Source organism: Citrus clementina, unplaced genomic scaffold (assembly GCF_000493195.1).
Source record: "Citrus clementina cultivar Clemenules unplaced genomic scaffold, Citrus_clementina_v1.0 scaffold_2, whole genome shotgun sequence".
Classification (NCBI taxonomy): domain Eukaryota; kingdom Viridiplantae; phylum Streptophyta; class Magnoliopsida; order Sapindales; family Rutaceae; genus Citrus; species Citrus x clementina.
Window position 1 is genome coordinate 10067207 of NW_006262688.1, and position 15989 is coordinate 10083195.

A 15989-nucleotide genomic window follows, 5' to 3' on the forward strand; every position below is an offset into this window, starting at 1 on the left:
TGCCCTAAGTTTCAAGTTCATTGGTTTCAAGTTAATGGTTTAGGTATCAAGTTAATGGTCATGATTTCATGATTATTGGTCCATTAATTAAATAATTTGCAAGGTTGCAAGTTAATGATCTCATGTTTCGTGTTTATTGTCCTAAGTTTCAAGTTTATTAATTTAATTATTTTCATGGTTGCAAGTTAATGATCTAATGTTTCATGTTTATTGCCATAAACTTCAAGTTAATGATGACATGTTTCATGTCTATTGCCCTTAGTTTCATGTTCCTTTAGTTTCATGTTTAGTGGTCTATGTATCAAGTTAATGGTTATGTTTTCATGTTAATTGGTAAAAAAATTGCATGATTTTCATGGTGCAAATTAATGATCTCATGTTTAAAGTTAATGATTTAATGTTCCTTTAGTTTCCTTTACTTCTCCCGAGAAGTTTCACCACCTGCCATGGAAACCAAAATCCAACTTTGATTAACAAATATTGTGTTTTAGGTTATGATGAACCAATTAAATAGCATGCAAACGGGTTTCAAATAATGTTTGTCAGAAGTGAACGAGGACTCAATTTTAAAGAAATAACCTCAGCCGAAGATGCTGCTATTGCTGACAAAAGCAGGCAGCATGTGCAGCTGCTGCAAAGCATTCCAGTAGCTGCAGTTTATTCCATTTGCAGCAAGATGCAGCTGCTGGAGTAAGCTGCCAGTTTTAGGGACATCAGTTGCTGCTGCTGTTGGCATAACTTTTGAACTTATAAAACAACCATTCGAACATACAAAACAAACTTTTGAACATATAAAATAAACTTATGAATTTGTAAAACAAACTTCCAAACATGTAAAACAAACTTCTGAACTTATAAAACAACCATCCGAACAAACAAAATAAACTTCTGAACTTATAAAACAACCATCCGAACATACAAAATAAACTTCCGAACTTATAAAACAACCATCCGAACTTGTAAAATAAACTTCCGAACATGTAAAACAAACTTCTGAACATATAATGGCAAAAAGAAATGAAAACTACTGAGGCGGCGGGGATGATGGTGGTGGAGGTGGAAACAGATAAGGAATGCCAAAGTGCTCAAACATGAGGCGTTGTCCGTGGAGGAGTTACTGATGCTGTTGTGAGAGAAGCTGGTGCTCTTCCAGAACGTGCTGCTGGAAGCTGGTCTGCTGTACAGAAAGTGTCTTTACCTCGTCCATAAGTTGTTGAAGAGTAACTTTGCCAGAGTCATGTGTGTATGTAGGTGGTACATTAGATGCAGAAGCATTATGATCAGGTTCACAAGAAGGAGGGTCTTCACGTCTACGTTGACCCGGAAATGAAGTGAAAAATCAGGCAGCTGATCAACAGGAACCACAGAATTCAAAGGACGATCATCACTCGGAGGAAACATTGTGTACTTAGCTTTAATATACTTCACCCATGCTCCATTACGCCTCTCAAATCTTAAGGCATACACGGCCTTATCTCCTATACTCCTACATGGTTTATAAGACGGTTCGTTTATGGGTACTCTAAAGTATTTAAGGATATGCGTGATGAAATTTCCATATGGAAGAGCATGACTGATTAAGTTAGGTATGGAAAGCATGGTGCGTATAATAGTGTATCCGAGGCTAACCAGACGATGCCTGAGGATAGAATCAATCAAAACAACATCCATGTGGGTAACATCATCTAAGTGCCCCGACCTAGGTGTTGAGTGTTAGAAAATGCATATTTATAAAGGAGAAAACCGTCATTTTACATTTCAAGTCTTACTAACAACCCTTACTTTTATGTATTTAACATTCTTGTGATTTAATTACATGTGTTTTATTTTAATTAAGTATTTTATGTATTTTAGAGGCATTATAGTCATTTCACAATAAAGGAGAGATCAGACGGCGAAACGGACATCACTTTTGAACTCAGGACAGTCGAAAACCTTAGGAGGAGCATAAAAGGAAAAATAGCACTATTCATATGTACGGTACTATTCACGTGTACGGTACTAACTACGTTACTGTTCACAACACTGTTCACATAGACGGATCGATGACGTGGCATTGACTGATGATGTGGCATTGACTGATGAGGTGTCACGATCTTGTTGGGCTAAAATTCTTATGTACTATTGATGGTGACGTGGCAGCATATCAGTGGATGAAAAATCTCGCGTACGGTACATGCATCACACAGAATTATTTTCAACCAAACCGCGTTACTGTTCATCCGAGTCAAACCGCATTACTGTTCATCCGAGTCAAACCGTGTTACTGTTCATCCGCGTGGTCAAACCGTGGACTGTTGACTGATGACGTGGCGCAATCCTGAGCGTCCAAACTGTTTTTAATTTGATGGCTATGATTTACTCCATGTATCTATAAAAAGGGGGCCTCCCCCCCCTAATTTGATATCTCTGAATCAATTTTTGGACTCTGTTTTCTGTAATTCCCTCTCCATCTTGTATTTTCTTCGTATTTTAATAAATTCCCATTTTGCCCCTAGTTCAATTATGAGTGGCTAATTTTCTTTCAAGCTTGGGTTGAAGGTGAAGTCTCAACATGTGTCATGGGCTTTATTTGGTAAATTTATTTTCTCTTCCCCTCTAGTTTTTGTGGATGTTTTGACTTCTCGTCGATAAATAATACTAATCTTGTCTAGTACCGCCTTGGTTTCACCGGCCCTCTAGTACAAGGTTATTATTATTTGGCACGATAAGCCCTTAGCACCATATTGATTAGAGCGTGGTTCATGAGGTGTGGATTCCCCCCTCATGATTTAATTGGCATTAATAAGGATTATTTAGCCCATGATGCATGTTGATACGGATCCAGATACCCAAGTACGTCATTTCAATAGAATTCTCTTCAATTTATTCTCGCCATTTCAATTCCAATTTTAGAATTTATTCTCACCATTTTAATTTAAGTTTTAGTATATTCCAAATCATTTCCACCATAAATCCAACCACCCATTTACAAAATTAATTCTATATATAATTAAAATCCACCTCCTCGTGGGATCGACACTCGTCACCATTAGTCTATACTACAATAGATTCGTGCGCTTGCGAGTACATTAAAATTGACACAACACTAGGAAGGACAATATTCTGAATTATACAATATAAAATACCGGATTGGAGGCATAGACATTGAGCATGGAAATAGATTGTACAGACCTCATAAGAAAGATTAATGCGCCTACAAATGTTTCTAACGGCATCAACATGAACAAAGTTATCAATCGTAGGAACTTTCCTAGCAGAATATATTTCTAACCCATATTCGAAGGTTCGTAGGATAGAATTCAACTCTGTATCATCAAATTTAATCAAAACTCCTCCAACGTTGGTGATTACTCGATTCTCTTTCTCCGCAGAAGTATTCATATTCGAGTAAAATATTTTCACCAAGTCGGGATACACATTCTCATAAATCGTAAAGGCATTAATCCAACCAACTTCCTCCAACAATTGCAACAAATTTCCATTGCTAATACTAAGACTACGAAGCCAATCAAGCAGAATATAGAATGTATCAAGTACCTTACGGGTCATGAATCTTTAGCGAAAACGGGTGGCCAAACGCTTGTCTGGGAAGTGTTTTGATTCAAAATCAGGTTGTTCTATAGGGCCTCCATCCTTTCGTGTCCATTTGGTAGTGGAATCGCCTCTTTCTTTTTGTCTTTCGCTCTACGTGGCCTTGAACTTGACATTATGATTTTTTAGCGATTTGAAGAGGAATATACTGATTAGATGGAAGATAATGATGTTTAAAAGGGATATATGGGTTCAATTTCAGCAAACATTTACCGAAGATTGAAAAATTGGTGAAGTAGCAAGTGAAAGGGGTTTACAAGCAAAAAAGGCTGGCCGCATGAGTTTAAGAGGCTAGCCGTTTAATGTCCAGAGAGCACAAATGCGAAACTGGCTAGCCTGTTGTAGGTAATAGACTAGCCGTTTAAAGGATGTATCCACCAACCCAAGCACTAACCAAACCCATTATTTAATGAAGACATTGAATGTCAAATAAGCATAACCTACGCAATACTCTTTTAAGTCCTCAACTAGGTCCTTTTGATGGTCTTGAAATGCTAGAATATTAAGACAAGATAACCAGAGACCATGACAACATCTTCAGACGTGGAAAGCATTTCTGCATGGGTGTTAGACCTCAATAATAACAAGTCATCGGAACAGGCAACAAGTGGAGACTAAGATAACCCATCAAATGATAATGGGACGGAAATTTGTGCAAGTGCAGGTACGTCATTACCACCACAAACTGGCGAAAGTAATGAATATTTTGAGGACATATCTAGTACATTATCATTTGATCATACGACCTACAGTTTGCCTAAAAAAAGTGAACTAATAAAAGTGGGTGTCAGATCATGTTTTGATACTATCAATGATGCCCACACATGGTATAAGAATTATGCTAAGTCGGTGGGATTCTCTATGAGAAAAGATGAACTCCGTCGTGACGGCAAAAGTGGTGAAGTAGTAAGTCGGCGATGGGTTTAGTTAGGGTAAGGATACAGGTTAAAAAAATAGATGGAGAAAACTGACAGAGTTAAGGAACCAAAGGGCATTACTCGTAACGGGTGCAAGGCGGAACTTTGCATGAACTACGAGAAGTTGAAAGGGAAGTACGTGGTACCTAAATTCATTTTTGAGCACACTCATTGCTTGGTTGAATCGCACGAGACACAATTTCTTTGTTCGCACAGCATGTTAACGAAGCTGATTTGGCTCACGCAAAGGCATTGCGACAAGTTGGGGGTGAAAGTGTGCTAGTTCATGAATTACAAGTCTAATCAAGTAGGAGGGTTCCATCATGTTGGTTATATGGGTAAGGACATGCGGAATAGAATAGACGTAGATTACCGTGCGCAAATTATTGACATCAACACAGAGGCTATCATTATGTACTTATCTACAAGGGTTGATTATGATGCTAGAGTGTACTTCGAGCATACACTTGATGAGGAAAATTGACTGCGAAACTTGTTCTGGACCGACACTGTTGCTCGGTACGACTATAAACAATTTAAAGATATTTTAGAATTTGATGCAACGTACAAGAAAAATGCATATAACAAACTTTTTGTTGCATTCATTGGTGTAAATCATCATAAAAGAACTACTGTTTTTGGATTTGCGATACTGATTGATGAAACTATTGAATCATATGTGTGGCTGCTACAAATTTTCTTATCGGCAATGAAACAAAAAAAAAACCCATGAGTGTCATAATAGATGGTGATAAAGCTATGTCGAAGGCGATTAAAACTGTTATGTCTGGATGTGTACATCGACTCTACTGCTGGCATCTTGAACGGAATGCACAAGCAAATATAAAGAGAAATGAGTTCATGTCGAAGTTTCGGTAGTTAATGTTGAATCTTATGTCCATGGAGGAGTTTGAACGAGATTGGTTCTTTGTTGTCTATGATCTGGGACTAGAACAAAATACTTGGGTGGAAAAAATGTATGCAAAACATGGAAAATGGGCAGAGGCTTATTTGAAAGGAACTTTTTTTGCCGGAATACGGACTACACAAAGGTGTGAGAGCTTGAATTTTTACTTGCGTCTCTTTATTGAGCATAAGCTAAAACTATATGGTTTCATTAGACAAATTCACCGTGCAATGTATTGCATAAGGCACAAAGAAGTCCAAGATGAGTATGACACAAACCACACAACCCATGTTCTTACAACACATTTGCAAAGCATTGAAAAACATGCGTCCAAAATATATACAAGGAATGTATTGAAGTAGGTTCGGACGGAGATCCTCGGAGAAGCCACGCTGGTTATGCTCGAGTGTACAAAGACAACTAATTCAAATATCTATACTTTAACGAAATTTCAGCATCCGGAACAAAAATGGACAATGGTATTTTATAATAAAGAAGTTCCAATTACTTGTTCATGTAAGATGATAGAATCAACAGGTATTCCATGTATGCATATATTTCATGTTATGAAGTTCGAGCAACTAGTTCGCATACCACCAGCATTAATTCTTGGTCATTAGACCAAATCAGCGAAGGTGAGTAAAGTAATGAAAAAGACCGCTGCAGTGTCACACCTCGATAAGGAAGTGTTAAAAACAATAAAGTTTGGCTCACTTTCAGCAGCATGTACTAATCTTTGTCTTTGTATTTTCGCCGCAAAGAATGAACAAAGTTTTATGATAGCGTTAGACGAGATTCAACGGCTGACGCTTCGCTTTGAACAGATGGTTGCCGATGATGAATCAACTAAACAAGCAAAGAATTGTGTACTTCCAGCAGGTATGAAGTTGAAAGACCTGGTTACGGTTAACAGTAAATGTTGCTTTAAAACCGTTAAATACGATGAAGCTAAAAATCACAAATGCAGTAAGTGTTTTCAACCTGGCCATACTAAACGAACTTGCCCGCTATATCCGCCAAAAGACATGTAGCCCAATGACCTTCATTACAACGTTGGCGGTATTGGTTGTGTTTCGACTGATGATCAGCTAAGGGCTTACTCTTATAATGTGTTAACACCGATTGTTTCGATGGAATCAGGCTCACCAAGTTCCCCAACATTTATGTTCGAGGCAACTTGTCCTTGGAGGCATGAAATCTCAGAAGGAATTGACGGCCATTATGACAATAGTAACACATTTGACATAAACTATGAAACCGATGCAAGCACATACTATAATTGGTGGCCTCATAATAACTTGTAAATGATTTCCCATGATATATGAATTTGCTTGACTAACTTTCTAAGGTTGTTTTACTAACTCGGATTTACATTATGCATAGTTGAGGACGGTACACATACTTGGAGGATGGGGGATGACCGCTAATGATGCACTTTTTGGATCTTAATCGAGGGGACAAAACGAACTTTTTGGACATCGTTGAGTTATATTATCATGTAAGAAGTGAACAATGACAATGTAATAATATATTTTGCGTACTTAGTGATAATAGCAACATTTACAACAAGTATCCTCCTTTGAACAAGCATTAATTAAGACAACCGGTTGACGAAGAAAAAAATCATAATTGCCCCATAAATTCCTCTACGGCTTCGAATCATCAAAATAATTTACATGACTCATATGTCAACTCCAGTTACAAGATAAATTTAGCAAAAGTTTATAGTTTTGAATGAAGTCAGCAAAAAATTATCATAATCCATATTCACAACAATCTCAGCCCTTCCGCCTGAAATGACGTTTTGTGCAACTATTCTTATGACCTTTTCTGGTGGACACATTACGAGGCTTCACTGTTGATGCCAGCTTCGATTCATTTATGTAAGTTGTAGTGTTACTGTAGTGTGCATTAGCCAATGCCAATAATTGATCGCGTTGTTCGTTGAACGGAGAGTCTATAAGTTGTAACGCAAGTTACGCTCGAACATTCTGTAAGTCATACTGCATAAATAATCATGCACTTTCATCATGTCAATGGCCCAATAACAGTAGTAAAATCAACTAAGAAACCACATAAGGCGAATAAGAGAGCATACCACATACGATTTGTTGGTAATAATTCCAAGAGTATCCATAAATTTGATGACGTAAACTCCACAATCAAAACCGTTAGGTTGCTGAGGAACTCTTTCCCCATGGGTCACTACAAATGATAAGAAACTCCAAACTACTGAATATGTAGCATCCATGACACTATGAAGTATAGCATCCAATGAGTGTAACTATTTTCAAGTGCAAAAATACATCACATATATTAATAACACAATACACAGAAAACTAAACTCATCTTTTTTAGCAAAAATTGGTTGGACTTATAATATTATTCACTTGAATTTCTCGATCTCGTGTTCATCGTGCATCCGGTAGTGGATTCCAGATCTCTACTTGTTTGTCTGTAATTTTAACTAACAACATAAACCAATAGTTGCCACCATCATGCATGGGAACAAAGATCTATTCAAGAACAACTTGGGGTCACTTTAACGATATATAATATCGATAATAACGAATAACCATTTAATTAAACACACACGCTACCTGATGGCATAAGTACAGGTACATGTCATACATGTAACGTTTGAGATATTGGGAGGCAGCCTTGAAACCATCTAAATGTGCATTTGGCATTGTAGTAAATTGCTACATATTTATCTCATCAAATTCATATAAAATACAACTGAAATTACCGTAATTAATGATGAGAAAAAGGATATGAAAAAAAAAGACAGGAACGGATCAATAACTGCATATCTTGTAGGTAAGAACCAGTTGATTGGTTGCACGTGCCTTTTGCATGACTCACGTCGTGTAAGGCAATCACTCATCATGCAAATAATCTAAACACAAGAACAATTATAATTGGTTTTATTAACTACAATTTCATCATTAAAGTCAAATTATGAACAAACCTCCTCGTCAAGTGATGCATCGGGCAAAAGTGATAACAAGCCTCGCCGAGTGATATCCTCATTACTTGATTGCACAATTATTTCACTGTACGTAACGCACATGATATATTAACAAAAACAAATAACTATGACAATATATAAAATGAAAACAACTTGATGAGCGTGCATGAAGGCATTGTTACTCTAGGCTAGCGCTTTTGTCAAATCCATACTGAAGTATCTTCAATTGATCGAAGGTCACTAGCTCACTCACGAAAAAAGGGCTCGCTCAATATTTTGGCTTTACACCACGTGAGACTTGATCATATAGGAAAAACTGGTACCAGCCCAACTTTCGATTTCTGTATGGCCGAGGAGGGCTTCAAGACAATGGATTAAAATCTTACGGTTGTTGACATTTCTTCACTTGTTGCGCGGAAGACTACATATTTATTTAAGACAAAGAAAGAAGAAAGATTAGACTAAAGGAAATTATCATTTGTATACCCTATATTTGCTCTGTTATAAAAAATACTACAACACTTTGAGGGTGTATCAATCGTCCACCCTTAGTTGACAAAATGTATCAGCTGACCACCAAACCGTTAGTTGTTGTTTGAAAGTTAACGGAATTACAGTGAATTGACGATTTTACCCTTGAAAATTATCACTTGTATATCCTTAATTTCTCTTTTTATCACTTGTATACCCTTAATTTCTCTTTTTATCACTTGTTTACCCTTGAATTATCACTTGTATCATATGAAAAGACCAAATTACCCTTCTAACATCATCATATTTAAACGGCAACTAACGGTTTGGTGGTCAGTTGATACATTTTGTCAACTTTGAGTGGACGATTGATACATTCTCAAAGTGTTATAGTCTTTTTGAAAATGGGGTAAACTAAGGGTATACAAATGATAATTTCCCTTAGACTAAATCATATATAGTTTAGACAACAATTAACAAATTATTACTCTATGTATACCTCATCTTCAAGTTTCGGCACCAATTTAGGCTTCATCGCGTCTTGCAATACTCATGCTAACTTTTCTTTTAGGACAACCTCTTCATCAGTGGATGTGCTGGGGTACACAGTTTTTCGTTCTTTAACTTCGATGGGTGTACGCTTTTCCCATACTAGATCTGAAAGAGTGACAACTGCAGGGATATGCGGGTGCATCTCCATATTCGGAGAGGAAAAGATTAGACCATCAGTTGCCTCAACACCAGTATATGTAGGAGGTGATTGACTATCATCAGCGACATTCGCTTATTCTTTACGAAAATATACCATTTTCAAGCCCATTTTTTGTAGTAAATCATTATTTCTTCTCACATATTCTTCTATTCTATCCATTACTGCTAATATAGCATGAAATGGATGCTGCCTTGCAGCGTCATCATCGTCAATTTGTCTTTCACTTTGAGCACCTGATGTGCCGCAACTGATTTCTCGCATCAGAACCTGCATTAACTAAAAATATCCATAAATAATCTATTCAATTTAATAACATAACTACAAAACACTATTCAATAATGGAAGGGAACAAACCGCATTGCTATCAAAGTCACCATACTTTTGTCGCCATTTGAAGAATCTTTTTATTTCACTATCAGTCCATGCACTAAGAGGACATCCATTCTCGGCAACATAAGAAAGCTGAAACTTAGTTGATGACATGTAGAACAACTGTAAACAACAACAAATTGGTTAATACGAAAATAATGATCGATAATGCCATAAGCGTTTAACTAACGAGAATACAAATTACAAAATAAATCGTACCATTAAAAATATAACACATCCGTTCAACGAAGAAATTTTATTTTCATTGAACTTTGAAACTTCTTCCCATAAAAAGTTGAAAGACCAGTTGGCCCAATTTTTACCGCGAATGTTACTCACGTCTTTTAAAGTATAAATGTATGATGGGTTGTGATGATGTATGTAGCTGTAGTTGGACACAAAATAGTTCCAATCGCAAATAGACTAATTAAAATACAGAAATCCTCATCTGCATAACTATTTGTCTTTAATTTGTCAACTAAACTACCTATTGGGATGCCTTTCTTTCTTAAGCAATACTTGGCTCGTAAGTCAGTAATTTTACTATCTTCACCACCAAGCACAATCGGTGTTCCTCCGTCATCAACACCCATCACGCTTGTAAAAGCTTCCGGAGTAAGCTTGTATTCCATTCCATGGATTGTTATCGACCGCTTATCTACGTTACATTGCTTAACTAACAATCTATATAAATCTTGACTAAGTTGCCACATTTTAAACCTAACAAGCTTCCGAAACCAATTTCTCTCACAGTATCTTGTTGTTCAATAGATAACGAAGAAACAATGTTGGAGAACCGCAAAACACTTCATCGAGATAGGTGATTACCCTTATCAGAATTGTTCTCCACTGTTGGAATCGGTTCACTTAACAATCCACTGGGCAATCTCAAGTTCATTTCAGCATTTTCATTATAACTGTTAATGAATTCGGCTTTATCTTTTGTGCTGAGTTTTAACCATTTGTCATGTATATGCCCCTTAACCTACACTAAAAAAAAAAAATTCATTGGCCAATCATCAACGAAACTATTAGTTAGTGGGCTGCAGCATAGAAAAGTTGTCTACAAACCGTTTCATCCACCTTTACACCTTCCTCCTTTAACTTTTGGGATTCTATTTTACTGTAGATAGAAAAATAACATCAAATATCAGTTCCTTATATGTCAATTATCAAATATCAGTTCCTTATATGTCAATTATCAAATATCAGTTCCTTATATGTCAATTAAAATTATTGCACTGTTAAATTGAAATGACTACAGAATGTCAAGAATAAAATTCAACAATGAATTTGTTTATTACAAGTAGTATATGTACGAATGCTTGCCCGGCCTCGGAGGATCCTCCAGCTTCTCAGACTGAATATTAATGTCATCTGCGACATTGGTCTTACGCTTAACCATTATACTGTGTACACTAAAAATTATGTCCCCTGTCAATACACATTGATAATGTCATCAAACTCTCTCCACGAATTCTAAATCCATGTAAATTATTACATAACCCAACAATATGCACTAATAAACTTACATGGTAAAAGTTGTAATTTGTAAATATGAGAGGCGAATGAATCTTTTTAGCATATCAAATAAAACACTCAATCAACAATTATAATGATACCAAACAAAACCCATGATACCCATGTCTCATTACCATAGGTGGACTGTGGAGATGGCCTGACAACGACTCATAATGGGCTGACGAGAGCTGAGTGGGTTGTGAATCTGAAACTGCAGATCCTTGCCGCCAATGGAGATCAACCGCCGTGTGTCGTCACTGGATAGTGTCGCCGTTGGTGACCCTGATGAGGCGTCTCGTGAGGGAGTGTATGCGAGAGAGTGAATGATGAATGAGAGGGAGAGGGAGCCGTGAGGGTGAGTAAAGAGGGAGAAGGAGAGGGAGAGGGAGCCGTGAGCCATGAGTGAGGAGGGAGGGAAAAAGAAATTGATTTCCCGCGTGAGGTGAAAGCCTTTTGTTTTTTTTGCCCCAACAAATATATATGCCTGGGTTTGATGTGTGGAGTTTTTTTTTTAAAGGGGGTTTGATGTTGTTGAGACCGATTTTATAGGTTTCAGGTTTTCTAATTTTTTTTTATTTATTGTTTAAATTCATTTATGGCCGTTGGATTCAAAACAATGAATCCAGCAGCCATAAAACCTGCATATATCTAATACATGCAGGTATTGTAGCATCAGCCTTTTATAGTTGCCATTGATAATTAAAATGATGGCGGTGGGGAACAAAAAGATGAATTTTAGGGTTTCAATTTTATTGTTGAATTCTCTATAGTTTATAGTTTTATCGTTTAGGCAGATAAATTTTATTTTTATACATTTAAGTCCAAAAACAGTTTTGAGCTTAATAAATTCTAATTTTAGGTTTAATTAAAATTTGGCTTAATGGATTAAAATTTATAGATAAAGTTTAACACATTAAATTTATTTTTGGTCCAAAATTTTTATTTAAATAAAAAATTATTTTTTTATTTTCTTTCAAAATTAAAATTGGACTAATAATAAATTTAAAAGTCCAATTTGCCCTAGTCCATTAACAATGACAAGTTTATGGAAGGACATGAACAAAAAGCCCAATGAGGATTAGGATTATGGTTAATGTATTTTTTTTTTTTAAGGAAAGCCATGAATTGAGATTATTTAATTATTTTTTTCTATATTTTATGTTTTGGATTATAACATGTCATACATAATAGAAGTGCGTAAAGACCAAAAATCTATTCCAACAAAAAGAAATTTACTCAATAAACATATGAAAAAAAAATCTATACAATTGGGGAGTGAATCCTTGGTGCAACTTGGTAAAAATTACAAATTAAAAAAAAAGAGAGGGAAAAAAAGTTTAAAAAATTACTAAAGATCCTTTTTTAGTTTTTGTCTTGAGTCTCCATTCCTTTGACCAAAGTTATTATTTTCAAAAGACAAAAATGCCTTTATTATCATAAAATTTTCCTTCCAATTGTTAAACCATTCTTAAAGAAAATCGTACTTGTACTCTATTTTTTTTTTGTCATGTTGCATGCATATAAGTTTTTGTTATGCACTTTCTTGTACATCTAAGCGTTCGTGTTGTAACACATACAATGTAAGTCACTAGTGTAAATACATGATTATTAGATATAAAAGAGACATTAAAGTTTCCAAAACATAAATTTAGACATGTGGTGATAAATCACAACCAAACCCTCGAATTATAAACCAATAATTTATTTGTTTACAATCAAACCAGGTGCCTAATTAAGCCGGTAATCTCCATCGGAATTCGGAATGGCTGAAATACTCTTTGGTATCATGCTCATTTTCACAATGGGCTATGGACTCTATTTCGTACGAATAGAAAAAACAATATCCTTAATAATGAAAACGTAAAGCTTCGGACCCAATTTTATTTAAAACAGTAAGGACTGAGAGTAATGGTTATTAGTATGTTAGGATCAGAGAGGTTAGTTTTGTCATTGGTAATGAGTACAACTGTTGAAAGCGAAGATCATTTTATGACCTTTTAAGAAAGTGAACAGCTAAAAGTCCTTTTCTTTTTCTCTTTGAGAAAAAGAATGAGAGTTGAAAAGTGAGCCTTTGGAGGCTAATTTCATCGCCCACAAAGGTTGGGTGTTTTTCATTTTCGTCCATCTGTTTTTTCTTTTCCTCCAAGCTGTTCATTGGCTTGGATTCAGCTTCGGTTCTATTCGTAATCTAGCAGTCTGTTAAGATGGATACTGAAAAACTGATTCGAAAATGTCAGGAAATATCTTTGAGTAGAGAAAGGAGAGGAAATGTGTCCCTGAAAAATAAAATGAAGGTGGCAGGGAAGAAAATTGTAGATGGATGCTTAGTTGGAAAAGTTATGGTGAACAGAGAAGTAAAAATTGTGGGACTGAAAACTGCTCTGCAACAAGTGTGGAGAACCGTAAGAGAAGTTCAAATCGAAGAAATGGGAGACAATATCTTCATTTTCAGATTTGGAACAGAGGCTGATAAGAGGAACATCTTAGCTGGGGGGCCGTGGCATTTTGATAGAGCTCTCATAGCTCTTGTTGAACCAAGTGGTATTGGTAAAGTAACCAAACAATCTTTTACCCATGCATCCTTCTGGGTCCAACTATATAATGTCCCTATTATGTGCATGAATGAAGAAATTATCAAGGAGATTAGTGAAGAAATCGGAAAGGTGGAGGAAGTGGGGACTAATGCTGCTGGAGAATGCTTTGGCAAGTTTATTAGAATCAGAATTTCGGTGGATGTGACTAAACCTCTAATAAAAGTAGTAGAATTAAGAGATGAGGATGCTGCAGAAACTGAGAGCTTGAAAGAGGTGGAAGAAGAAGCTGAGAACATGGGTGACACAGAAACAACAAGAGAAGGGGGACAAAAATAAGCCAAAAAGAAAGTCATCCCCATGCCAGTTTTATATAAAAGGCTGCTAGATTTCTGTTTTGTCTGTGGCTATATTGGACATCAATACAAAGAACGTGCTCAATATAAAAACCAAGCTAGAAAAGAAATGGCATATGGGCCATGGCTGAGAGCGATTACAATGGAAGAAAAGTTGAGAATGAACAGAAGGAGAGAAATGTGGAAGAATGAGGCCAATAAACAGAGCAGCGAGGGGTAAATACAAACAAGAGGCAATGCCGGCACAGATTTGCAGCGGCATCAAGCAAGAGATAATAACAGTGACCTAGAAAACAAAGACGGGTTAACCCGAAGTAAAGAGGAGGAGAATACAGGTGGGCCAAGAATGGGAGAGGCGAGAAACCCAAAAAATTCAAAAAAATGCGGCCAAAAGCTGATACAACCAGGTGGGGTTGACATAGTATTTCAAACAAGTGGAGGTGATGAGGGAAAAACGTGCATAAATGGGAGGGAAGAGGAAAGAGGAACTGGACAACGAAAAAATGGGAAGGAAGAAAATAAAATTGTGCATAACCCAAATGGTAAGGAGGCCCAATTAGAAAAAAACACAACACAAACCCAACTTGAAGCAAAGTATGAGGAAGGTGACGAGCCGAATACAACATGTTCAAAGGCAAAGAAACGGAAGTGGAAGCTCCAGGCTTGGACAGTAGAAAGAAAAATGGATACAGACAACGGGTCAAAGAGATTAAAGAGGGCAAAGTAAGACAATTGTGAAGGAACTTCAGTTTAAAAACGGAGGAGAATGTGCAGCCAAAAAAATACTACTCTTTGCTCCTCAACAAAAACAAGAACAAATGAGAGGGAAATGATTCAGTATGGAGATGTGGAGATAACAGCAGCAATAAAGATGGAAGAAGTAACGGCGGAGGCTGGTTGCCAGCCCCGCCGATAGCAATGAGAGTCATCAGCTGGAACGTTTGAGGACTGGGGAATGACCGAGTGTTCCGTGAAACCTAAAAAATTCTCCAAATGCATAGGCCTGAGATTATGTTTATGTGCGAAACTAAAATGAGATCCGGGCAAATGCAGGATAAAGGTAAGAAGCTCAATTTTGATAATTGTTTTGCTGTGAGTAGTAGAGGTAGGAGTGGTGGGTTAACTTTGTTATGGAAATCAGAGGTAGTGGTGGATATAAAATCTTTTAGCCAGCACCATATAGATGCAGTAGTTCACTCTGAAAATGGTAGCTTGTGGAGGTGCACGGGGATTTACGGGCACCCTGAAACAGATCAAAAACGCCATACATGGACTTTATTGCGAAGATTAGCTGGGTTACTCTCGTTACCATGGCTTTGCTTTGGAGATTTTAACGAGATTTTAAAGCTGGATGAGAAGACTGGAAAAAATGATAGATGTGTGGCTAGTATAAATGAATTCCGCGAAGCTGTCTATGGATGCGATCTAAAAGATTTAGGCTACAACGGCTATCTGTTTACATGGTCTAACAGGAGGTTTGGCCCCAACTTGGTTGAAGAAAAGTTAGATAAGTTTCTGTGCTGTAAAACTTGGGGAAGCATGTTTCATGAAATAGCTGCAGAACATCTTGAGACATGGACGTCCGATCACAATCCAGTTCTGATGATTGTGGAAGAAAGAGGCAGAAGGAAGCTGTACAG